Source organism: Eptatretus burgeri, chromosome 7 (assembly GCF_056783735.1).
Source record: "Eptatretus burgeri isolate ZD-2024b chromosome 7, Ebu_testis_v1, whole genome shotgun sequence".
Taxonomy (NCBI): domain Eukaryota; kingdom Metazoa; phylum Chordata; class Myxini; order Myxiniformes; family Myxinidae; genus Eptatretus; species Eptatretus burgeri.
The window spans coordinates 93,353,894-93,381,526 of NC_140967.1; the positions used below are offsets into that span (position 1 = coordinate 93,353,894).

The window sequence follows — 27,633 nt, forward strand, 5'->3', positions numbered from 1 at the left end:
ACACATATCATGTACTCCTCATGGGGAATGAGTGTGATTTTTATGATGTCATTGGTGCCTTCGTTATGACGTCATAATTGCATATGTAGAATGCTACATCTGAGCAGTATGAAATTTTTTCGGGTCATCTGGAGATAAAATGGTACACAATTTTTTTTTTTGATGATATCATCAGTCATGTGATTCGGCAGCCATATTGTTTGTTTTATTTTTTAAAAACCTTTTAAAAATCTTCTTCTCTGAAATGGCTGAACCAGTCATCACTGCCAGATTTATAAAGTGCCAGTTTTAATTATGTCTTATTAATTGCATAACACACCAGTACACAAACACCACACAAAATACACCCCACAAAACAAGTCCTGACGAGGGTCTGCAATCTCTGATTGCTCTTTTTCTTGTTTCTTTTGCTTTTTCTTCTCTTTAATCTCTTCTGCCCTGCATTCTTCTCTTTCGTTATTTATCTATCCAAGGAGAAGTGAATTCTTGCAGAAAGTTTTCTGTAAGGCTCACTTGGCTGCGCCTGGATGGGTTTGAGGGTTGTGGAGTCGCGGCTGAAACCAGAATCCTATCGAGGTTCCTCCTGATGACTCCATCTCTGCTTATTCAGGTTCCTCCTGATGACTCCATCTCTGCTTATTCAGGTTCCTACTGATGACTGCATATTTGCTCTTGACTTTTTAGAGTTTCTCCTTGGTCTTCCATTTGATTAATTATACAGTATTTCGGTTAGGATAGGAATGATGTGTTTCGTATCTGTGCGTGTAGTGTGTGCGGAAATTATGGGGAGGGGGGCCCAAAAGGATCGTAGACCAAGGGTCCACAGACCGTTTAATCCAGCCCTCCGAGTAGGGGTACCCAGCGTTGCCCAACTTTGTTGGCATTTTGAAGAAATCAATTTTTTTCCTGTTTTTGCGGGGGGACTAAAACACTTCCCAACAGCCACCATAGATCATTCAATATTACCTTTCACATAGCTACAAAGGTTTAAGCACTGTAGAGTGATTAAAAAAAAAAAAAACTCCCCAAACTTTTTTTTTCAAAATTTTCAAAACTTTTTTTTTTCTTTTCCGAGAACACTCCCTGGTGTAGCGATTTCAAATTATCCCCTCCTTCATCTTACCCCCCCCCCCCCCGTAACTTGAAATTGATTTCAGATTACCCCCCTCAAAACATTTATTTATGTATGTTTATTTACAAAAAATAGTAATTTAATTGAAAACTAATTAGGGAAAAACCATTGACCACATGACAGCCTTTAAAGAGTTTGCAATTAATTTTGATTTTATTATGAATGATTTTATTTTAATATTGTTAGGGTTAGGGTTAGTGTCTTTTAATTCTGTATCCCTAATGAATATTCACTCTTGTAATTATTATCCTTTTTCCTTCTAAATTTCTCTTGTCAGGTTGAATCTTTGTATATATTGTGTTTGTAAATAATATGTCATGCACTTTGAACAAGTGTATGAGTGGTTTTAATACAATTAACATTTTTGTTACATTTTTTATGTTTCCAGACTTTGAGACGAGCTTTCAATCTTGTATGTTTTACGTGTTCTATTCAATAAATGTATCATGAGTTGTGGGCATAAGAATTTATCATTTCAGCTAAATCAGGGAGGGGGGTAATGTCAAAGTGCGGGCGTAATCTGAAATCGAGTTTAGGCTATCCCCGGTGGTAACTTGAAATCGATTTCAGATTACCGGGAGGTAACTTGAAAGGGGGTAGCTTGAAGTCTGTACACTGGCACTCACGAACCTCTGAAAGTTTGATGAAGATCCGTTTGATCATCTCTGAGAAAAATGGCGACACACAAACAGACAAACATCCCATTGTTTTGATTGATCCGAGATAGAACGGTCAAGTAAAGTCGTATTAAGTAGTGGTTAAGTCATATTTTCATGCAACAGTTTTCTCTCATTCTTGTACAAGTTATGAAAAATCGAACAGCTCATTTTAAAGTAAAGGCCGATGGTACAATTATCATTTAATATCGCACGAGTTTGCTTTGTGTTCGGTTTATGAAGACCGTCATGAGGCGATCTTCGTCGGTTGACCTTGCGTGTGGTTTATTTCCTGTGACGCACGAGTTGAGACCGTGGTGTGGTGGTGGTCGTATGGCAGCTTAGCTGCCGGGGTAGCTATCATTTCTTGAAGCGCGACTGTGTCGCTGATGCAGTGCCCCTCTACCAGTACACACACTGGAACTACTCATTTTGCCGACCTCAGAAGGATGACAGGCTGAGTCAACCCTGGCGTATTAATTCAGTGGCCGACGGGGCTTGAACTCAGGACCCTAGGATCCCAAGCCGCCACCCTAACCACTGAGCCAACACCAGGCTGAGACCATGGTCAGAAGCCTACTCACATTTTTCACTCCCCAGGTGAATTTTACAGCTCAGGATCTTGCTGCTACAACCACCAGTGCATGAACGCATATTTGATGATAAAAAGTAAATCGTTCACGAGTGAAATCACCTTTTCGTTTCTTCTTTCTCATACGGGTAATGGAAAACAAAATCGCTATTTCAGAGCATGCATCGCAGGCACCATGAAGTTCTACCGCAATACACTTCCGGATGTGAGAGCCTTCTGGAGATGACGTCAAAGGGTCACGTGATGTTCTCCGTTGTCATGGGGACAGATTTTCGAGGCGGGGAAACAATGGAACAAACACATCGAAAATACACGAGAATTTTCGTTTCGAACTTTTTACTCAAGAAAACAGCGACGAATACGTGTTCAGAGCAACCGAATTTATCCATTAAACCAAGCATGAAGCTCTATTTCAGTGGACATTTTGTACGAATTGAAGAACGCTGACAACGCAACAAACGAAGGCAGGGGAGGACAATGGGAGGAGCGTCGGAGGCGTGAAGAAAGAACGGAAAAAACAAGTTTTCAGATTTTATATTCCCATATGATTTATTTGAGATTTTCGAATGTTTTATTTTATTGTCGATATTAATGTTTGTTGCTTTCTGAGATACCACCGGCTGTTATAACGGAGCCCTGCCTTATCCATAACATCTAAGTAATCATAATGCCGATGAAAATTCAAGAGTAAAGGCGAAACGTAGCAAGATATATTAAACCTACGTTATTTTCCATGTGAATAATTGTGAGAAATCGAGTCACCATGAGCGGTGATCAATAATACCCACAGAACTACTTGAGGTATGCGTCCACTCAATTTTAGCTCGGATGGTGAAACTTACCGCACTCCCGTTGAAGAGGCTGGTTTCCACAACCGCTATACAGTGAAAGTGTCAAAGAGAGATGAAGATAATATGTACATTTAGTTATTGCGTAAACAAAATGCTCAAATTCAACTCAAGAACAAGGAGTGCACGACGCAAATGTTTGTGGAAGACGGTGTTGCCATCTCCGTTCGGTGCATTCGGTGCGTCTTGACGTCATGCTGTTCGGTGCATTTGGTGCGTCTTGACGTCATGCCGCTCGGAACGACCTGAGCCGGTGCTCCCTCTGCTGTGTTTTAGCGCCACTCCCTCTGCTCTGTTTTATCGCGTCCGTTGCCCTCTTTTTTCGCTCTCGATTCTCGCTTCATTCTCCTTGGATTATTCGTCCGCTGGACGTCTGTGAACAGGATCCACTCGTCCGTTGACAAGTAAGGCCTCCGATGAAGCTTTTCCCGCCGACTGATTGCTTTGCATTTCCACACCATTACTCTCGCATGTATTATTATTATTATTATTATTATTATTATTATTGTACTGCACTGTAATGTACTGTGTTTATTTGGCAGATTTAGCATGCATTGTTATAATCTCTTGAATTACCATCTCACCTTCCTTGATGGTGACGATATGCAGAGGAAAAGTTAAAGCTTGGTGGTTGTGGTTGTGATGGTGGTGGTTGGATGTTCGCTTCTTGAAAGGTATAATGTTGTTGATTTTAGGGTTAGGGTTGGATGGTTGGTGATCAAGTTGAGATGATGTTGGAGAAAACCCTGGAATCTTTTGCTATGGCCAAGGGTTGTGGATGAGACTCCTGGTGGATGATCTGATTTTGGTTTCTGTGGATTGTAATCCCATCGGATGTAATTCTCTGCCAAACTGGGATTAACTTTGGAGTATAAGCTGTACCTCTGGTGTGTGTGTGTGTGTGTGTGTGTGTGTGTGTGTGTGTGTGTGTGTGTGTGTGTGTGTGTGTGTGTGTGTGTGTGTATACACGTATGTATTATGGCCCAGGGTTCGAGGTTCGCTACAACGGGAAACCCTCGGGTTCCTTCCGAACACCCGGTCCTGATGCTAAGCACCCACGAAGGTCAAATAACCTCGTCAACTCGAACAGGGTTATCCGTCGGACTCCGTTTACTCGAGGAGGTGACTAAATGAACCAAGTTTCGTGCCCTCAGCGCACACTCGGATTACTGCCGAGCGATACAGTGAGTGTATACTGGCTAATGAGTAGAGATAATCGGTGGGGTACAACTTCACATCAAACTGTGCTTGCACACCAGGTCGGACAAATGAAGGAAAGGACAACCAAGACAGATTTGAAACAAGAGCAATCAGAAATTGCAGACCCTCGCCAGGACTTGTTTTGTGTGGTGTTTATGTAGTTTTGTGTGGTGTGTTTGTGTGCTGTTTATGTGTTACATAATTAATAAAAGACATAACTAGAAATGCCACTTCCTGACTGCTGGCAGTGATGACCGGGTACCAAGACGTCCCACTTTAATTGGACACCTGACCCTGACCCATGGTGTTTATTATTATTATTCAATTGAATTCAGAATGGGATTAAAATAAATTTAATTCAAATCAAATAAGTACAGTCCTGCATTGGAGTAATCAGAAGGAACCCGAACATGCAAAAAGCAAAGATGAAATCATTAGGAGGAACCTGGATAGGATTCAGGTTTCAGCTACTCCTCCTCTACCCTCAAACCCATCCAGGCACAGCCAAGTGAGCCTTAATCAAAAAAAGAGAACCCATATCAAAAAAAACAACAAATTCTGGCTGTCAGACCATGCGTCCAATCAAGTTGAAATTTAAATCACTATTACATGCCCGTACGTGCGTGGCCGTATGTGAAAGAAAAAAAAAAACGTTCAAACCGTGTGCCAGAAACAACTACACAGGCCATTCCTTCGCTCGTGCGTGGCCGTACGTGCAAACCAAAAAAAAAATCTTTAAAACAATCACACAGGCCATTCCTTCGCTCTTGTAAATGACGACTGGATGGGGGCATTGTGTGTATCTATAAATGCGCATAAGAAATCGAGAAATTATTAGAATACAGTAAGTCATCACTATATGGAAGTAGTGCGTGCCCGTACGGAATGTTCACATGCATTCCACGAATTATCGCTTGCATTAAAGTAACAACTGCTGTGATACTTACACACACAGAGTGAATTTAAATCAAGTTTACTTCCCTGTCTTTGCTTTCCATGACATTCGCTGCCATTGACCATTGCCACTCCTACGCCACGGAAACTAAATGGCGCCCTTTCCCCATCGGCCACGCCTACCCAGCAACGTGTCTTGTCATTGGTTTGGTAAATAAATGGTCATAACTTGGGAAGCACTTGTCTGGTTAATATCAAACCTTGAAAAGGCACATACTCAGGTCCCCATCAATATTCCTGGCAAGTTTCAATTAGATTGGACGAGTGGTAATCGAGAAACAGCAGATACAGACACAGACACATTGCTGGAATTATAGATTATAGATAGATGTATTCCCCATCACTGCGAGATCATAAATGTGAAGTTTCACGTCAAATGATGAAACAGTTCCAGAGAATATGTTTAATATTTTTCTACAATCCAAATGGCTGCCAAACCATGTGACCTATGATGTCATATGTGTGAACCTTTTATTCCTCATGAATAAGCGGTCATACATGTAAAGTTTCACCTCAATCTGTTCAGCCATTTCAGAGATTTTTTGGAAGTTTTTTTTTTTTAATACAATATGGCTGCCCAAATCACGTGACTGATGACATCATCACTTTTTTTTTTTTCTGTGGACAATTTTATCCCGAGATGACCCTCAAAAATTTTCATACTGATCAGATGTGGCGTTCTACATATACGTAGCTATGATGTCATAATGAAGGCACCTATACATCATAAAATTCATACTCATTCCTCATGAGAAGTACTTGCTGTGTGCCAAGTTTCAATTTTTTTTCCTTGGTGCAGTTTCAGAGATACAGAAGTCCAAAGTTTTTCTGTTTTTACAACATGGCTGCCACACCGCTTGACCTCTGACATCATAATTATCAATACAATATAATACATGAGTAGTCGCTCCAATGGTGAAAATTTTGTCTCAATCCAACAAGCGGTTGCGGAGAAAAACACTAAAGTTCTGTGCAGCCAAATTGACCCAAATGCAATACCCTCTCCTTCGGTGCGGGTAATACCAACCACCAATTATTTATTTACACACACGTACGAGCAAGCAATCATATAAAAGATAGTTTGCAGGGAAAAGGCACAAAAGAGCAGATTTTACCCTAACACGTGTTCTTATGCAATCTTATTTCCACGAAAGGCATATTATATGGCCATCATTCAATTCGGGGAGAAGAAGAAGACAGGAAGAATTGAGAAGAAAAGAAAAATATGGAGTATGGGGTTGACTCCTTCCCTCACCTCACACAGTCCAATGGGGCTGTGCCAGTCCAAATATACTGGGGAGGGAAGGGGAGGATGGGAAGGTCGGTGGTGGAGTGGTGATTGAACGTGCAGCTGCATTTTTGTGGCGTGCAGAACAAGTAGGTAAGTCCTCTCCAGTGTCCTAGGTATGCCAACAGCAAGCAGCTCGCACCCGAATGCCTTTCTGTTCCATGCTCCAACAAGAGGAGCTCAAACAAACAGGCAAATTCCTCTCGGAGGCGTACTGGCACACCAGCTGCAAGCAACTCCGTTTCCTCCAGAGCAAACTTCACAGAAATACTGTTTCTGGTGCGTTCAGTCCCCTCAAGCTGCTTAAGTTCCACGTCGTGCTCCACACTAACCAAGCCACGTCCTGGGCTTTTTATACAGTACTGCTCACAGGACACGGTTTGAGGTGACTCTCCCTGTCCACTCCTGTCTTCTTCATCCTCACAGGATATATATTGTTATGGATTTTAGAATCCGGTTTGATGAATGCATCCACACATCCAGGTCCTCAGACAGTTATTTCCTTAAATGCATGTTCAGATTAACCCCATCACCATGTCTAATGGGATCTAAAATGTGATGTGTTGAGAAGGGTAAAGAATAGATCCTCTCTCTAAGAGGAAGCTTTTTACTTTTCGACAGACACGTTTACACACATTTCCTTTGCGAGCTCTGAAGCCCGCCCTTATTTTTCCTCTGCAACGTTCTTTTGCGAGCTCCGACGCCCGCCTTTTTTAAGAGCGCATGGGTCATCATGGTAAGGCCAAAAAAAAAAAGTTGCATTGGCGTAACCCGCCCGACCCTAAAAATTCCGCCGACCCTACGTTTTTTTGTTTTTTGTTTTTTTGCTATCGAAAAATTTTGCCGACCCTATTTTATTGCTATTTTTGTTGTTTTGCTATCGTTTTCAAGTATCTTGTTGATTGCGATCGCGATCGCAAAAACCCGGAAGTGTTTCGGACAGAACCCGCCAACAAAAAGGGTGGTACTCGAGCCGGGGGAGATTTTGGGAGGGATTTATTAGGGAAAAAAAAAAAAAAAAAAAGATCTCGACCGACCTACCCTATTTTTCAGTGACCCGTTACGCCAATGCAACATTTTTTTTTTTTTTTGGCCTAATCGTGCGCAAGTGGGGTGGGGTGAGCTTGGGGCGGACTGCGCCGCCAAGACGGCCCACAGATATAAAACAAATTGGAGGTCCGTTCTGAGGAGGAAAGCGGAGGCAAGAGAAGTGAAAGGAAAGCGGAGGCGAGAGAAGTAAAAGGGCGAGAGAAAGAGGAGGGAAAAGAGAACGAGAAAGAAAGTGAGAGTTGAAGCGCGTGAGGGAAGAAGCGAACCAGAGAGGAAGCGTGCAAGCGAGGAAGTGTGCAAGCCTGCAAGTGAGCAAGCGAGTGTGTGGTATACGTGTGGGTGTGAGCAGCGCCGCCAACAAGTGAGGCACGGGTCGGTCACCAACAACACCAGGGTCTAAGCCCGTGACAGACGATCTTGGTGCCCTCCAGACGTCGACTGGCGTTCAAGGCTGTTCGCGAGAGTGTGCACGGCAAGGCTGGGTGCTGGCGATGGACGTGACACGCACGCACACATTTCATGACGTTTTCACTTTACGGACGACTACTCTGTTGAGCGAGACAATTCTTCCCCCCCCCCGAATGATCTGTTGGGTACCCATGTCTGTGTTTAGCTGTAAGTCAACCCCCCCCCCCCCCGATGAGCATCTGCTCTTTGTCTCTTTCCTGGCATTTTGATTGATTTTGCCTTGAAATTAATTCATTTATTTACCTCAGAGAATAAAAAGTTCTTTTTATTTCTTGTATTTTTTTTATTAATAAATCATTTGTCGATTTCCAACCTGTCCGTGTTTGTCCTTTCCTTCCATTGATCTAGCATTGTTCGAACAGAGATAGACTGGGAGGTAATTACCACAGATTTGACCAAAAATCGTCAGCACGCACCAGCGGTTAAAACACTCGGCCGTCCTAATAAAAATCTAATCAGATAAAATTGGTTTTTGCCGAGGCGCGCTCCCTGCTCAGGTAACCACGTGACCTCAAGTTAAACGGACTAATTAGAGGGTGGACTCTGGAACTCGTGGTTGACTGGGTGGCGTTCGTGGTTCTAACACAACCCACCGTACCACAACGTTATTTGTAAGCGGTGGCCCCAGGTCCGGCTCTACCGAGGATAACTGGGGATTAATCCCCCTGAGTGACAAGCTGGTGTCTCGGTACCCGTGGCCGCAACAATATTTTCCCAACATTCTCGTCTCGTGCGAGCCTCTTTCTCATTGGTGCGCATCCGATAAATGTGTGTGTCCACGACATAGCTCGTGGAAAATGTTGTTTCTGAGGGGACTTTCAACAGCCCCTCACCCCTCCCCTCATGTGCGAGACACCGCAGGTGCTTTCTATCCCCTTCCTGTGTGTAAAACGTCCTTTGCACAGTGCACCACTGTATCATGCATGCGAGATGTGCCGCACTTTATTATGTACTAGCAAATACAACCCTGTGAATGGGAAGGGTCCGAAACAGCATAGCGCTTACCTTGTGTAGGCCTTCCTGGTTTCTTTCTGTTCCTTCTTTGGCTGGAAGAGAATGGGAGGTATCAATTTATTGATATAATCTTAGCCCTCTGGGTTTAGTTGATTAGGTGAGAGCTGATTGGCTATTCCCTCCATTCACAGTTTAGAGATGTGGGTGAGTCTTTCTTTATTTATATATCGACTGCTTTTGACGTTTGCACGTGCTGCATGCTTGGGAGCTTCATTGGTATGCATTGCTGTCTACGCTATCGCTGATGATTCGCCAATACGTGATGAAACCGGTCCGGTAGCTGAGGGTGTGTGTAGCATTGGGATTCTCATGTGTGTACAATGTGTGAACGTCTTTATAGTTGTTGAGGAACTCTGGACAGGGTTCAAAACAACATTTAGCACTTACCTTGTGTAGGTATTCTTGGGTTGCTTTATGCAGCTTCTTTGGCTCGAGGAGTGTGGGAGGTCAGTCATTTATATTATAATAGCCACCTGGGTTTAGTTGATTAGGTGAGAGCTGATGGACTATTCCCCCCATTCACAGGTGAGAGATGTGGGTTGGTCTTTCATATATATATATATATATATATTTATTAGTGTTGGTGAAAGCCATGGGCAGGACATGACCGAGCAAAGCCTTTGGAATAGACCAAAGTGACCAAGGTGCATCTACGGTTTAACCACCACTGTCTGGATGAAGACGTGATTGACAAGTCCTACCATTTCAGACCTCCCATGTCAGATTATGAGGCTCAGTGGATTGTGCACTCACCGGGGCAGAAGGTCCTGCCTTTGTGTAAATTGGCTTGCTATTAATCTGCTCATAAGGCGTGCCAACCATATACAATATGTGGACAATGTGATTGATCGGGTGTTAACAAGTTACTTGTGAGCATGAGTACAACACAGAGCATGAACTTTCATTGAGACACTTCAACATCGGTGATGAAGTGACGTCAAAGCCAATTTGCGGGACCAAGAGGTAAATCCGTACATGACACATGGCCCCTCCAGGATGCAACCCCCCCCCACCACCCCTACAGTCTTCACGACCGATGGGTGGTTAACCTTTAAAGTGGACGGCTCACAGAGATACAGACCACCCCACTACAAAAGGGCCTCAACTTCCTGATTACTCCTCAGGGAATACCTAATTGCTTGATCATATCCCTGGTTGGGACCTCTCTTGCACAACTTCCTAACAACACCAATAATGAGATGAGCACTGTGTGGTTGCACTTTTACTCCACCAATGTGTCCTTTCCAAAACAAATTTAACTTTGACATGAAACAGCGACAACCCTTGCAAGCGCTACACCAGATGGACGACGTGGTGATCGTCCCATGCAATACGATATCAATGGACCATTCTATATATTATGAGAAGACACGACACATTGGTGGATGTATCTACTGATGAGCATCTAATCTCCAATGAAACAAAAAATGGAGGAATGTTTGCTAAACTCGCTGCTCGCTAAAATACAATAAAAAACACGAATGTAGTCAGGTCCTGATTACAAATGTTTGTACAGTAGCAATGGAGTTGTTGCCAGGACTTCTGGGTGACCAAAAGTCCACGAGCAAAGAATTCCACAATGACTCGTTTCCTGTATCAGTGGAATATCCCATGCTTTTTCCAAGTCTTTCTCAAACATTTAAACACGTGGGAAAACAGGGCGAGCTTTGTGCAACAGTACCAATTTTGCGGAGCAAGTCGCAATCAAAACACACTAAATGCTGGTATCTTTCGACGTGACATAATAGCCTTGTTACCCTCCGCCACCAAAGGGAAGGAGGTTATGTTTTCACCCCTTTCTGTCTGTCTGTGTGTTTGTTTGTTTGTTTTTTGTGTGCAACATATCCCAAGTTGTGGATGGATCCAGATTACATTTTGTGGACAGGTTCAGTGTGTGACAAGGCCGAACTGATTAGATTTTGGTGAAGATCCGGATCTAGATCCGACTACTAGAATTTTTCGATCCTCGTGGAGGATCTCTAAGTCTTACTCACATTGTTGTTCTTGTGGATTTTTTTTGTTTCACAGCCTACAGTTTTCATCGAAACTTCCTTAAACTTGACATATATATGTAAAAATACCCCGCGCAGACAGTAACCATGTCCGATTTTGAAAATCCATCCGAGAAAAAAAAAGTTGTGACGTCAAAATATCTCCGCTAATGGAAATCGCCGAAAAAATTATCTCCGAAACTAGGCAAGCTTTTTGAATTCTGTTTGCAGGAATCGAACAGGGCATTAGCAGAGATGAATTACTGCACATATGATACATCACTATGACGTCATATCAATTTTATGATGTCATTCCTGTTTTTTGACGTTTTTTGTTTCACAACCCAGAGTTTTCAGCGGATCTTGGTGAAACTTGCCATGTATATGCAGAAACCCCAAACGCAGGCAGTAACCATCACCGATTTTGGAAATTCTTCCTTGAAAAAGACGTTGACGTCATAATATCGCAGCTAATGGAAATCCCCTATACCATTATCTCCAAAACTAGGCAAGCTGTTTGAATTTTATTTGCGGGAATCAAGCCGGTCATTAGCGCAGATAATTTATCGCAAACCTGATACATCGCAATGATGTCATATTCGTTTTTTTATGACCTCATCATTAAGAGGATGAGGATCTTAGCTCATTTGAGCTTGTTAAAGTGAATTCTTCACCATTTAGAGATGGGGCCAAAAATGATATACAGCACAATATATCAAAAGTTTGAGACTGATTCGGACGAAACTTAGTGGACATGTTGGGTGTGTGACAAGGAAGAACTGATTCGATTTTGGTGAAGATCTGAATCTGGATCTGGATATGATAATTATTTAATTTTAAAAGTGATTCTTCACCATTGAGAGATAGGGCCAATAACGATGTAGTACTGTTTCGCACGATATTTCAAAAATGTATTGGGTCCGATATGTTCTTGTGGATCAGGCATCACGTGGCAGAGGTATGCTCTCTACTGAGTGCCCTTCTTGATTTTATATGGTCTGGTGGTGGTTGAAAATGTGGTTCTTTTGTTACCCTCACGAAAGGAGAGGGTATTGCATTTGGGTCTGTTTGTTTTGTGCTCCCCTATTTTTAGAGGGGTTCGGGGGTGTTAGTCTCTTTGTGTGTCTGTCTGTCCGCACAGAACTTTTGTGTTTTTCTCCGCAACCGCTTGTCAGATTGAGCTGAAATTTTCATCATTGCTGCGACTCCTCGTGTACAATGTTTTAATGATAATTATGACATCAGAGGTCATGTGGTGTGGCAGCTATATTGGAAAAAAAAAGAGAAAAATTGGACCTCTGTTTCTTTGAAACTTGGCACATAGCAAATACTCCTCATGTGGAATAAGTGTGATTTTTTTTTTTATGACGTAATAGTTGCCCTCATTATGACATCATAATTGCTTATGTAGAATGCCACATCTGATCAGTATGAAATTTTTGAGGGTCATCAAGGGATAAAATGGTCCACAAAAAAAATTCACGACGTCATCGGTCAAGTGATTGGGCAGCCATTTTTTTGGGGGGGTTTTTAAAAACCTTCAAAAATCTTCTCTGAAGTGGCTGAACAAATCGAGGTGAAACTTTACACGTATGACCTACCTGTTCATTATGAACAAAAGGTTCATGCATATGATATCACAGCTCACATGGTTGTGCAGCCATATTTGATTTACCCTATAACCCATAAAATGCACCACTCAAAAGAAGTCATGGTGAGGGTCTGCAATCTCAGATTGGCCCCTGTGATTTCTTCCTATGTTTTTGCATTTACAAAACCAGAAACAAGAAAAAGAGCAATCACGTACTGGGAGAAACTAGCCTCAAACCATACCTAATTAACACAACACCACCACCCCCCATGTGGTGACACGCAACAATCTTAAGCTGACAATTTCCCGATTTAAATTACATTGAAGTGTCTCCTGCTCGTCCACGGACCATACTACCCTATACATTACTACCTTTGCTATGAAATTCCTCCATCTACACCACAAACATAACTGTATGTGTGTGTGTGTGCGTAGAAAGCCATGTTGGGACGTTGGGACTCGAGACTTATTTAGAGTTCAGTTCTGTAATCATTTAAAACCCTTTGAATTCGACACATTTTTGCTCATCCGATTGTTTTCGTGCTAAGTTTGACTTATGAGCTGGCTGGAACATCATTCCACATATGAACATGATTGGACGATGTCATTTTGTAATTGTGCAAGGCCTTGACTATCTGGTTGTGGGAATGTTACAACTGTATGAACATTATCCCCATTTGAACAGTCAACTTCAGCTTATTCAGGCTGCACTGGTTATCATTTCTTTTTTTCCAAAGTGTGTTTTATCTCGTTATTTATTTCATTTTATTTCTTAATTGGACTTTGTGCTTGTGAAGCAAATTGTGGTGTGTCGTGTGTTGCGTTGTTTGCCTGTGGAGTTGAAGAAGGCCTTGACCGTGAAATATGTGAACCACCTGCTTAATTTGTTTGTACCACTTGTGCAGAGGCTTCCACCCAGACAGCAACCACATTCAGATAGCAAGCAGTCGCCTGGTGTCAAGGAACCTCAAAGAAGACCAAACCACTTGTTACCCAGCAATGCAACCATCAATTATTTATTTGTTCAGCATGTCAGCGATAGCTCGCCTACTCTTCGCGAAGGAAACCACGGGATCTTTAACCTGGGTGTCAGCAGATGGGACGTGCAGTATATAACGTCCATCCGAGGAACGGTGCACATTTCGATATATTGCCCTGCCTCCGAAACACCAGGACAACGGTTTATACCCAGGCTAGACAGCTTCGAGTCAAGTGTGCACATACCTGTTCACTTGAAATGAAATCCTGCCAGCCCACATTTGCTAATACCACTTGAAAGGCTGAGTTTAAGAGACAGTGTATTTTTATGTTTTGTGATTAATATTGGGTAAAGGTGAGCTAACACTTAATTTGAACCTGGGCTCGCAATTATGTGGTTAGTGCTCAGCCTGGAGCACCAAACAGGTGGTCTATGTGCAATACAATAATGAATTGCAATGTGGTTTGGCCTGTTGGTGTTCCCATCTGAACCCCTGGCTGTGGATGTTGGGAACCCAGGTTCAAATCCCATGCATGTACGTACATACGTTTATCCATTGTCTTCTAATGTCCTTGTAATTCATGCTAAAGTGCATTGATGTCTACTTTTGCCTTTGTTCAGCACGTGATTCATGCACAAGATCCTCTGCGAGCCTTAGATCAATGTATGCCATGTGGTCATCCAGGGCTGCCATGTAAAAGTGGTTGCATCAAATGGATACTTCATCATACAGGTTTTCAACATGCTTGTGTAGATTTATTTGGGATGGTGGGAGGGTGAGGAAGGGGTTGTGGGGAAGATCATTCATTTGTGGAGAAATTTAATTGTATGTCCATTATGCATAATGACCTCAATGACGCTCGACAGGGTCGCTGACAGGTTGCTCTAAATGGGTAGTAAGGTTTCTGGTATTTGTATCCTCGTGTATTCCTTTAGTCATTCCAACATGTAAAGCAAGGAAAGAGGTACTTTTTTTTTAAACCCCTGTTTGTTTGCTTCATTGTGTGCAGGATATCTCGAAACTTATTACCTCCTCCACGGGAGGTGGACGGAGGTTATGTTTTCACTCCTGTCTGTTTTGTTTGTCTGTTTGTTTGTTTGTCTGTGAACAGTATATCTCAAAAAGTTGAAGATGGATTCGGACAAGATTTGGTGGACAGATTGGGTGTGGGACAAGGATGAAATGGTTAGATTTTGGTGGACATCTGGATCCAGATGCCACAATTGTTTCAGTGATTCTTTGTCATTGAGAGATGGGGGCAAAAAAAAAAAAAGATATATAACATATTTCAAAAAGTTATGGATGGATTCTGGCAAAACTTGGTGGACATGTTTGGTGTGTGACAAGGACATATTTATTCGTGTTTGGTGAAGATCCTGATCTGAGAATTCTTTAAAAGTGATTCTTCACGATTGAGTGATATGGCCAATATGTCTCAAAAACATTGTGGATAAGTTTCGACAATATGGTGAATGAATTGTTTAGGTGGCAAGAACAAGCCGATTAGATTTTGGTAAAGGTCGGGATGCAGATCCGGCCTATCAGTGGGATACAAAACGTAAACTGTTCAGCCTGGTGGAGGTATGCATTCTATTGAGTGCCGTTTGAGTTACCTCCACCACCGAAGGTGAAGGAGGTTATGTTTTCACCCCTTTCTGTCTTTGTTTGTTGGGTGGTCGCGAGACTACCGTTTTTCTCAGGTTTTCTGTCTCTGTATGTCTGTCTGTTTGTTTGTATGTAATGGACAGCTCTGGAGGCCAGAGGAGTCAACCGATTTTGATGAAACTTGACTGGAAGGTTCATACCAGGATCCAGTTCTATGCTTTTGAGCACCGTTGCTATGGACGCCACCGTTGCCGAGCAACGGGATTTTGAAATTTTTGAAAAAATCCGAATTTTTTTTTTTTTTTTTAAATCGGCTTCCGTGCTTTTATGCGCACTATAATCAACCTCTTTGTCAAAAATGTTCAGCCCGATCCGTCAAAAACTGTATGACTAGTATGCAATTATGTAGCGACCACCCATGTCGCCTACCGGCTTGTTTGTTTGTTTGTGTGCATGATATCTCAAAAAGTTGTGTACAGATCCGGATGAAATTTTCTGGACAAGTTCAGTGTATGACAAGGATGAACTGATAACATTTTGGTGAAGATCCGGATCCCGATCTGACTACTAGAATTTTAAAAGGGATTCTTCACTATTGAGAGAAGAGGCCAAAAAATGACATAAAGCACAATATCTCAAAAAGTTGTGGATGGATTCAGACGAAACTTGGTGGACATGTTGGGTGTCTGACAAGGAAGAATTGATTAAATTTTGGTGAAGATCCGGATCTGATAATTTTTAAGTGATTCTTCACCATTGCGAGATAGTGCTGGACATATGTATCCATAAATTATATATATATATCGCATACATCGCATGATATCTCAAAATGTTTGGATGGATTCAGATGAAACTTGGACAGGTTGGGTGTGTGACAAGAATTTATTCGATTTTGGTGAAAATCCGAATCTGAATGTGGATATGAGAATTATTTAATTTCCAAAGTCATTCTTCACCATTGAAAGGGCCAACAACGATATAGTACTGTACTGCAAGGATATTTCAAAAATGTATTGGGCCCGACATGTTCTTGCGGATCAGGCATCACGTGGCGCAGGTATGCGCCCTACCGAGTGCCCTTCTAGTTTTTTTATGTGGTCATCATGTACCCTGGAACGCACAGTTGGTTTGCTGAGAATGTCATGGCATCAGCACATCAAGTCCTTGGGCATTGCATGGTGCTTGTGGAAAGAGTTTATTCTTATTACCTGTGAAGGAGTTGAAGACATCTTGAGGTATCGCACTTGATATGGCCTTTGCTGCATTCCATTGTCATTACTTGAGAAGGCACCATCGACACAATCCATTTGGTGACGGAATGAGACTTCAGCAAAAAATGTTCATTTTTGCCATTGTTGTGTGTTCCCATTTTGTGCCGATCATTGATTTTATTACTTGAGCTGCTTTCTCTTTATCCCATTATTAGAGAAACATTTGTAGATGTGTCATCAATATTATAATAGCCAGTAGGTGTTGGGCTGGCAGGATGGTCCAGAGGTATGCATATTTGCCTCGAAGCTGTCTCGCCTGGGTTCAAATCCCGACCCATCTATAAACTCTCATCCCGGTATTTCACAGGCAGGGTGATTCATCAATCTGTGCGCCATCCCTCGGATGGGCGTTAACCTGGGGCGTCGCTTCTGCTGTCATTAGTTGGTGGGCATTAAAGATCCCAGTGTCCCAAGCTACCCCCAGGCCAACCCCACAAGAATGTGGGAATAATTATAGCCTTTAAAGAACAAGATTCAAACAAAGTGGACCAAATCTGCACTTTGCTTTCAATTCAAATTGCGTAGGTTTCCTACCTTTAAACTTTCTCCCATAAAGTTAACTTCTTTTTTCATTGGTACCACTGACCAGTTCAGAGAAGCCATGTGGCTGGCACAGACAGTTGTGTAATAAGCAAGAGCCAAATGTAATTCGTGTAAAAATGTCCACGGTCTCCAAGTATATCAAGTTAAGGGGGTTGCTCTTGTTTTATTTAACCAACAAAAAATAAACCATTAGAAAAGTAAACACTTTGAAGCAATACAGCCAACTCCTTTCTCATACTACGTCAATTTGGTTTGGTGCTGTTTTGATCTCGATAATCTCAAGCTATTTTTCTCTGAGTTCCCCTTTTGAAATGTGATCATTAGCAAAACAACCCTTTGAATTCACATTGCCTTGTTGAGACTACTTTTGGCTTATTAATGGACCGAACCCTTGATGACGTTGCACAGTGTTGATGATTTTGATGTTGGTAAAACTAAATAAATATACGAAGGTCTGGATCTCCGATCTCCCACCTGTGAATAATGCCATCGGACGAAACGGTGATCTGTTTTTGCTGACTTTTGGACCGTCGGCCCTTAAAATGAGAAATCATTTTTGAATGAATCCATGGGAAATGTGATCAAATTATTTTGAAAATCTGCCAGATTTAGAAATGTACGATTGTTGTGGCGACACAAATACCTATACATGTTTGTACGTGGGATTCGATGGTTATATGAAGACAACAAAACTTGGAAGCAGTGCATGTGGACAATTGTGTTAACAGGCCCATATTGTAATTTGTGAGTTATCTATTGTGTTGAAGTTGATTTTATTTTTTTGTTTGTTACCTCCCACCACCACCCCCCTTGGCTCAACCTCTGCCAAAAACAGTGATTTTTTGACCTTTTTAAGGCAGTTGTAAATTACTCGTGTTACACTTTCATGAGTGTAATATACATACATACAGTCGTGCCCAAAATATTGGCACCCTTGCACTTTTTTTCAAATAATGCACCATTTCTTCCAGAAAATTGTTGAAACCAATTAAATATTTTGGTATCCACAGATGTATTTCTTTGGTTTGCAGTGGAACAAAACAAAAAAGCTGAAAAAAATTACTAAATCTTAGCTTATTCCACACAAAAATCTTAAAATGACCCAGACAATATTATTGGCACCTTTTAAAAGTTGTTAGAAATAATTAGATTTGAAGCAGATGATTGTCCTTTACTTTGGAATTGAACTTGCCTGTGGTGAGTTGTAGGTGTGCCTGCAGTATAAAAATCCCTCATTCAAGTTTGAATATATATATATATATATATATATATATATATATATATATATATATATATATATATATATATATATATATATATATATATATATATATATATACCAGTTTGAATGGAGAAAAGGACTCATTTTACTGTTTTGTGTCACTGTGTGTACCACAATGAGCATGGAGAAACGAAAGAAAACCAGAGAATTGTCTGAGTCGGTCAGACACAAGATTGTAGCGAAGCATGGACAATCTCAAGGCTACATCTCCATCTCCATCTCTATCTCCATCTCCAGAGACCTTGATGTTCCTGTGTCCACCGCACACAATGATATCAGGAAATGTAAGGCTCATGGCACGAGCTAACCTTCCTGGATGTGGCCGCAAGAGAAAACTTTGATCGAAGATTGCAGCGAAGGAGTGTTCGAATGGTGGAGAAAGCACCTCAATAAATTGCCAAACAGATTCAAGCTGACCTTCAGACACAAGGTATGACAGTTTCAACTCGCACCATCCGTCGCCAACTCGATGAAAGGGGGTTCTATGGTAGGAGACCCAGGAGGACCCCACTGCTGAGAGAGAGACAAAAGAAATCCTGACTGGAGTTTGTGAAAACACACCTGAACAAGCCAAAATCATTCTGGGATAATGTCCTGTGGCCAGATGAGACCAAATTAGAGCTTTTTGGGAAACCACATCATCTCTATGTTTACAGAAAACAAAATGAAGCCTTCAAAGAAAAGAACACCTTCCCTACAGTCAAACATGGAGGAGGTTCGGTGATGTTTTGGGGTTGCTGTGCTGCTTCTGGTACTGAGTGCCTTGAATGTGTACATGGCATCATGAAATCAGGATATTACCAAGGCATTATAGAGCATAATGTTCAACCCAGTGTCAGAACACTGGGTCTCTGTCAAAGGTCATGGGTCTTGCAGCAGGACAATGACCCCAAACACTTCAAAAAGTACCCAGGAATGGTTCAAAACAAAACGCTGGACTGTTCTGAAGTGGCGAGCAATGAGTCCAGATCTAAATCCCATTGAACACCTGTGGGGAGATCTGAAAACAGCAGATGGGAGAAGGCACCCTTCAAATCTGAGAAAATTGGAGCAGTTTGCACAAGAAGAGTGGGCCAAACTGCCAGGAGAGAGGTGTACGAAGCTCATTCATGGCTACAGGAAGTCCTTGCCTGCAGTCATTTTGTCCAAAGGTTGTGCGACCAAATATTACGTCTCGAGCGTCAATAATTTTGTCAATGCCATTTTTTTCTGATTTAAAAGGATATATTAAGTTCTGTAATATTAACAGTGAAATACAGAATTGTGGAGACCAAATACTTTTGTCAATTTCAACTTGTTTTTCGAGAAAATTGTGAGTTATCTGAAAAAAGGGCAAGGGTGCCAATATTTTTGGCAACGACTGTACGTACATGTAACCATATACAGTACACATATATATATATATATATATATATATATATATATATATATATATATATATATATATATATATATATATATATATATATATATATATATATATATATATATATATATACACACACACCACACGAACGTTTTAATTTTAGTTAAGTGCTCTTTTGAATATCATAAACAATAGCATTCACTTAGGGGCTATTTTTGCCACCAATCTTCACCTAACTCTTCCCTTTTTATCTCGTTCGTTCCACTTCATAACCCACACTATCCTTTTTAATTTATTTATAGTAGTACTGGTAGGATGCTCAATAGCAATGTGCTCATTTGAGTTGCTTTGGCAAAGTTTGACTGAGCATGGAATGGTATCCCTATTCTGAGCAACCCTCTGGGTTTCTTTCATCCCAAACATTTTCATGAACACACCGTTTGCCCTCTTGCCAACGACTTGAGGGTTTTGTGCCTCACTCTGCCCCCCCCCCCAACTTACTTCACAAATCCTTGACTATTTCTAACTTATGCCAGTATTTCAAGGCTCTGTGATTGTAAGTAAAAATATGCATTGCTTTTTCTCAAGAAGAGTCCAAATTGTACCAGGCCCGAGGACCGGTCATTTGGTTTTGGTCCTTTTGTTTCAGTTTATTCTTCTTCTGTTTTAAAATCTGTACAAATTCAATGATTAATTAGTATCACAGATTACACAGTTGTTAACTATTTATACTAATAATAACAATGATGACAAGTAGAACAAGTCTGGAGACGGCGATGGTTCACGAACAATGTACACGGTTCACCTTTTTTATTTTTTGACCTTCGAGGGGACGCCACGGGCAAACTGGCGGGAATCGGGAAAAACGTGAATGATGAAAATTGTAGTACTCAAAGATTACTACTTGCATACCAACTTTCATTCGAAACAGTTGAAAACCCTAGGAGCTCGATGCCCAATTTATTGATTTTTTTTGACATTTTCTAAGTTTGTGACCTTGTGACCTTGACCTTGGGACGAAAATGAAAAATCGAGCTCCGTGGGGCTATGCAGGTCCAATTGGTCTAACCAAAATACCGAAACCCTGCCAGATTCGACAAACCCCCTCAGAGAAGATGTAACTTGAAATCGGCCACCCCCTAAAAACACATGTTTTTTGGGCGTGGCTCCGCCCATAATGGGCACAGCACACCCATTCTCAGGAAAATACAACTAGATCATGATATAAACCTGACGCGATGGGCCCGTTTGATGGGGAATGACCTGGGGATTAAGCACAAGAAAATTCATGATTCCAGCTTCAATGGTTAATGCTGTAGATTGTTTTTTCGTTAAAATACCCCCAGATTTAGAGGATTTTCGGCCGTTGATAGGCAACGGAGGGGTCCATAGTGTGCTGTATCACGTGATTGGGTTTTCGTATGTCATGACTCGCCTGCTCGGGGTGGCAGTGATGTAAATCTGGGCGCGCAATAAAGCGGAGTTACTGCTAACACTCTTGATTCCCATGTTCCGCTGCACCTCGGACACCACAGTTGGCTGACGAGGATGGTTGATCGACGAGTCACGGCGCACGGACAGGTGCCCGTTTTCGTCGGCGACGACTTCGAATTGTTTTCAGAACAGTTGGGGTGCTATTTCCACGCGAATGATGTGGTCGACGAGAGCAAACAGAAGTCGATCTTGCTCGTCTCGCTATCGGCGAAACATTATCGACTGCTGAATGATTTTGTGGCGCCGGCCAAGCCCAGTGGGGAAATGCTGTCGTTTCAGGACATTGTGCGGAAGCCGAGCCAATGGGAGGATCAGTTGGAGAAGATTCTTCAAAGACATCAAGGTTTGTTTTTTGCGACTACCTTGGGAAACTCAAGGGCGTGGAGGCAAAGCTCTTCCTGAAGGAGGGGGTGGTTCCTCGTTTTTGTAAACCACGACCGGTGCCGTATGCCCTGCGGAATAAGGTCAAGGGTGAACTGGATAGGCTGGAGGCCTGTGGAGTGATCGAACAGGTGTCATACTCAGATTGGGCCACCCCGGTCGTCACGGTGTTGAAACGGAATGGAGACGTCTGATTGTGCGGGGACTTCAAATCCACGGTTAACCCGGGGCTCAGCGTGGAGCAATATCCACTGCCGTCAATCGATGAAATATATGCACGATTGGCGGGGAGTCAAATACTTCACGAAGCTTGATCTGCGTGATGCATATTTTCACCTGCCGCTGGATCCCGGGAGTAGCGACCTTTTGACAATCAATACGTGTCAAGGGCTCTATCAATATACCCGACTCTGTTTTGGGATTGCTTCGGCCCCAGCTTTGTGGCAGAAAGCCATGGATCAGGTTTGCATTGGCCTGCCCGCTCAGACCTACCTGGACGATGTGCTCATTGCGGGGAAAACAGCGGACGAACACCTGGCGAACATTGCCCAAGTGCTGACAAAGCTAGAAGCGTGTGGCCTGCGCTTGAACAGGGACAAGTGCGCGTTCTTCAAGCAGCGCTTGGAATACCTCAGGCACATCATCACGCCGGAGGGGCTGTTGAAAGGCCCTCGGAAGGTGGAGGCGATTCAGCACATGCCACCGCCTCGCGACAAGACGCAGCTGCGCTCGTTCATTGGTATGGCACAGTATTAACAAAGGTTCGTGCACGGGCTCAGCTCACAGCTTGCGCCGTTAACGCGGTTGCTCAGGAGGGACGAGCGCTGGGCCTGGGGGCCTGCACACCAGGCGGCGTTCGACCGCGTCAAGTGGCTGCTCACAGAGGATACGGTCCTCGTGCACTACGAGCCTGCGCGTCCGCTCTTATTGGCATGCGACAGCTCTGCATATGGCATCGGGGCAGTGCTCTCCCACAGGATGGACGATGGTTCCGAGCGGCCTGTTTGTTTTGCATCCCGGACCCTGTCCGCAGCAGAGCGGGAATATGCCTAGATCGAGCGCGAGGCTCTCAGCCTCGTCTGGGGTATGCGGAGGTTTCATCAATACCTGCTGGGGCGGCATTTCACTTTGCAGACGGATCACAAACCGCTTCAATTCATCCTGAGACCCGAACGCGGGGTACCGGTGGTAGTGGCCGCGCGAATACAGCAGTGGTGTCTATTTCTTGCTGCTTACAATTATGATATTCAGTTCCGAAGCACCGAGAGGAATGCTAACTGTGACGGGCTCTCGCGCTTGCCGTGCGCCGAGGGTCCAGCTGCGTCTGAGTCGGCCGATCGGGTTGATGTCTTCGCGCTGGACCAGATCAAAAGCGGGCCGATCACGGTCAAACAGGTCGCGGTGGAATCGGCTCATGATCCAGTGCTCGCCCGTGTCATCCAGGCGATTTCTACGGGGAATTGGAGTGATCTACCTTCAACACCGGCATTTCAGCCTTTCGCGTCGCGCGCATCGGAGCTGTCGTTGGTCCAACGGTGCGTTATGTGGGGAATGAGGGCAGTGATTCCACCGAAGTTCAGGCAGCGGTGTTTGGATGAACTGCATGTCAGTCACCTTGCTGTCGTGAAGACCAAGAGTCTTGCTCGTAGCCTGTTGTGGTGGCCGGGGTTGGACAAAGACATTGAGCAGTTCGTTAAGCGTTGCACCAGTTGCACCAGTTGCACCACGTGTCAAACAGATGCTGATAACCCACGTCAAGCTTCGGAACTATGGCCTACCCCAGACAGGACCTGGCAGAGGGTCCATGTGGATTTTGCGGGGCCGCTTAATGGCAAAAAGTTTTTGATTGTGATCGATGCATTCTCGAAATGGCCGGAGGTTGTAGTAATGCAGCATACATCAGCAAACATTACAGTAGAAAAACTGTGGACGATCTTTGCTAATAAAGGATTACCCGAGATCGTGGTCTCTGATAATGGTCCACAGTTCATCGCAGGTGTATTTGATGAGTTTATGCGTCAAAATGGTATTCGACATCTAAGGTCCGCACCGTATCATCCTGCGACGAATGGGCAGGCTGAGTCGTTTGTTAGGATGTTGAAATGGGCTTTGTGCAGGGGGGGGGGGTGTTGCACCTGTGCAGACGTGGTCGATGTCTTTTTGCTCCAATACAGGAACGCTATTCATCTTGTCACGGGCGATTCTCCCGCCATTCATCTCTATGGACGGGCATTGCGGTCCAGACTGTATTTGCTGCGACCTGGAGGGTCGGTGAGTGGGGCGGTGTCGCACCCGATGCTGCTGCGCGGTTTTGATGTGGGACAGCGGGTAATGGTGCGCGATTATTTCCACGGTTCCAAATGGGTGCCGGCTGTAGTCTCTGTGGTACTCGGGCCGGCGAATTGCATGGTGCGGACTGATCGTGGGGAGGTGTGGAAGCAGCACGTGGACCAAATGCATGATCGCTGTTCAGAGTCACCCCCCCCCCACCATGCTGAGCGATGTGGGACCCCCTCCTGTGTTGTCGCCGTGGCCAGACGTTGTATCGCCAGGGCCGGACGTGCCGACGCCCGCGGGGTCTTCACCTGATTCAGTCCTGCCTGAGGACGACGGGCGAGCTGGTCGGCCGGGGGTGGTTGTTGTTGCGGATGGGGCAAGTCCGGCGAGGGTGTCACCTCGACTGAGCCGGGAGGCGTCTGAGCCTGGGCCGTCTGGCGTCACTGCCCGCCCAAGGCGGGTCAGGAAACGGCCGTGGTACTTGGAGGATTTTGAATGTTGATTGGTTTCGGTTGGTCATGTTATAATTGTCATTTCATCATTTCATTTGCCATTTTACGAGGGGAGGAGTGTGCTGTATCACGTGATTGGGTTTTCGTATATCATGACTCGTCCGCTCGGGGTGGCAGTGATGTACATCCGGACGCGCAATAAAGCGGAGTTACTGCTAACACTCTTGCTTCCCATGTTCCGCTGCACCTCGGACACCACACATAGCAACGGTTCTTTCTCACACATAACTAGGACATACCATGAACCTACCATACCAGTTTCATGTATATCTGACTCGTAGTCTCTGAGATATAACGAACTTCGTTTTTTTATTGTTTTCGACCAGGGTTCATTCAGTCTATCTTCTCCGACAGTTTTCATAAGATCCGGCTGGAAATTTTTGACAATATGGCTGAATGTACTGCCCACAATCGCTTGTGGCCCGATTTTTGATTTTCGAAAAAATTAATTTTTTATGATTTTTCAAAAATTTCAGTCTCGTTGCCAGGCAACGGTGGTGTCCTTAGCAACGGTTCTCATTTGCACACAACTCCATCATGGTGTGAATCTACCAACCAAGTTTCATCGAAATCGCCATTGTAGTAATTGAAATCGCCATTTTAAATCCTGATAAGGGTAGAACAAATCTCAAAAAAAAAATTATTGACTAACCAACAGACACACCCATAACGAATATAGTGGTCATTTACTGACTTGTGAACCAAAAATGCAAAGCCTGCCCGCTTTTAATATGGACTTCTTCCATATGATAAATCGTATCTCTGACCTTTTGAGCAAATTATTTATTTGTCTTCTCCATATTCTCAAAATAAACCTTTGTTGAAAATTTGATCACAAAAGCTCAAATGGTTAAAAAAAAAGTTGACACACACACACACACACACACACACACACACACACACACACACACACACACACACACGATTGCAAAACCCTGTCTCCTGTGTGGGGGATGGGCTAATAATTACCATTCCTTTCATGCCATCAGACACATCAGGTTGCTAAGGTAGTTTTTCCTTTATTAATGGGAACGACGGGTCTCCACTCCAAACGCAGAATACTCGAATGGCTCATTCTTCCCAGTAAGTTGGTACTCATTTTGCTGACTTCGAAGGGATTGCAAGCTCAGTCAACCCACCTTGTGTTACTTATGGCACAAGTGGGGCTAGAACACTGAGGACATCGATATCTTAAGTGAACCACCTTAACGCTATTAAATGATTTTTATTATACAGTAATAGATGCCCGTGAAGGAGCTCGGCCTACGATGAGGTGGAGTGGTTCAGTGAGGAGGGCTGCGTTTTGGCCTTGTGCCTGCGGTGAGGTGGAGCAGTTCGGTGGGACGGGCTGTGTTTCATCCTTGTGCCAGTGGACGTGACTCGGCCCGCATTGAGGTGGAGCAGTTCGGTGGGGCGTGCTGTGTTTTGTTCTACAGCCTGTGGACTCGGCTCGGTTTTCTCATTGGTCAGCCCTGCACGGCAAGGTACTGGTGGACCGAGAGTGTGAGGCTTGGCAAAGAGTCTGACCAAGGAGGATTGTGGGTAGGAGAAAAGGATTGTGCGAGGAAGAAAAAGAGGAGCGCAAGGGAGTCGAGAGTAGAACTGAGGGACGGGAATTGAGTGTTTATGAGGGAGTGAGGTTGGAGGAAAAGAGATAGATCACGGTTGAGATGGGAGGATTGTGTGACCAGGGATATCCACAAGGTAGGCACAATGGGAGAGTAGAGGGAGTTGGCTGAGGACAGGGAGGTGGAGGAGTATCATGGTCAAGGCAGGGCAGAAGCTTGGTGCCATCGGAACCTCACCCCTTATAAAGGGAAGAGGAGGAGCAGGACAACAACAATAAGTCCTTGTTTAACGTTGTCCCGATTAACATTGTTTCGTTAAGTCGCCGATCTATTAGAGAACATACTCGTTTAAAGTCGTTCACCATTCCATTATAAAGTCGTTTTACCTCTAATTTAGTACCAAACTAATGATTTTCCTCATTTTAATAGCTACAATGTAGACCATACCGCAAGTACCGGTGTATAAGCCGTAGCGTAAATACTTGTGTATAAGCCCAACCCAGATGTGCAGTATAGGCCTTGTATACACCAAGCTGTGCATCATTAAAGGCCCAGTCACACCTTGACGTTTTAGCCAACGTATGCCCATTTTTGAATTTTTTTTCTAAAATGCTGGCACATGTTGAATATGTTATGGGTAAGTTTTGATAACATTGAGAGCACACTGAAAAACACTGCCATACGTCATTGTACGCTGGCTTTAAACGTTGTACTTTTCGGTTGTCCTCAAATTTTTGCATGCTTGAAATTTCACGACGTATGCTGGCGTATGATTCACACGTTCCGCTACGCTGGCCACAAGTTGTATGCACGGTCTGCGATCGTTGACAGACGTCAACACATGCTACTTGTAAGTTAATCATAAGTTGAGACACGCCGAGGTAATGTTTAGCGTACCCGAAACTTATTTCTAACCTATGATTAACGTGTTGTTGGCACGTTACGCGATCGTTGCCACACGTCGACAGACGTTACTTTTAAGTTACTCATAGGCTGAAAGACGTCGGTATAATGGATCGTCCTTGCGTCAGCGTCCATGGCCAGGACACTTATTTGCAGCATTCTTCAAACTTTTCTTCGGCATGACGAGGATGTTCACACTTCGATGTCTAGCTTGGCTATGATTCCAATTGTCCATCGGCAGCGTCTATTTAAAATAGTCGAGTTTGAGCGTTTTAACACGTTCAGAAGAAACGCTTCAAATTTCCAAACCCCAGCGTCAAAAAACAAAGGCGAGTGACAGCAATTTAAATCGCTCATTGTAAACAATGAAAATAGTTGACTGGTACCGTTTAAAAGTCGTTGAGTGTAAAAAAAATCCAATTGTTGAGCGCAAGCGTCTACTTTCAATAGTGGAGATGCAGCCATTTAAATCGTTGAGTGGCAGCCTATGAATAGCAAACCCCACGTCACCGGCAAAGATAAACTGCCGCACGATATGGATAAGTTAGGCTATCGTTGGGCATAGTTTGTGAACGCCGGCTACACGATAATTATTCGTTGGTATACCGTATCTATAAGTTATCGAAGCGCTCTATGCACATTATTAGTTCATTGTGCATTTGTCCAA

At 43.5% G+C, this 27,633-nt stretch overlaps 1 protein-coding gene across 3 annotated transcripts in view; it reads left to right on the top strand.

Annotated features, from left to right (window-relative positions):
- Positions 1 to 3,384: 3,384 nt before the first annotated feature.
- Positions 3,385 to 27,633, top strand: part of LOC147023816 (F-box only protein 46-like) — a 137,310-nt gene continuing 113,061 nt past the window's right edge. For 2 of the 3 annotated variants that reach the window (XM_085889628.1, XM_085889632.1), the window contains exon 1: positions 3,385 to 3,632. The gene's annotated coding sequence lies outside the window, so the exon portion shown is untranslated. Of the gene's footprint in view, positions 3,633 to 14,474; positions 14,497 to 27,633 lie in introns of those variants that run through there. The other variant, XM_085889631.1, reaches the window with a different exon arrangement.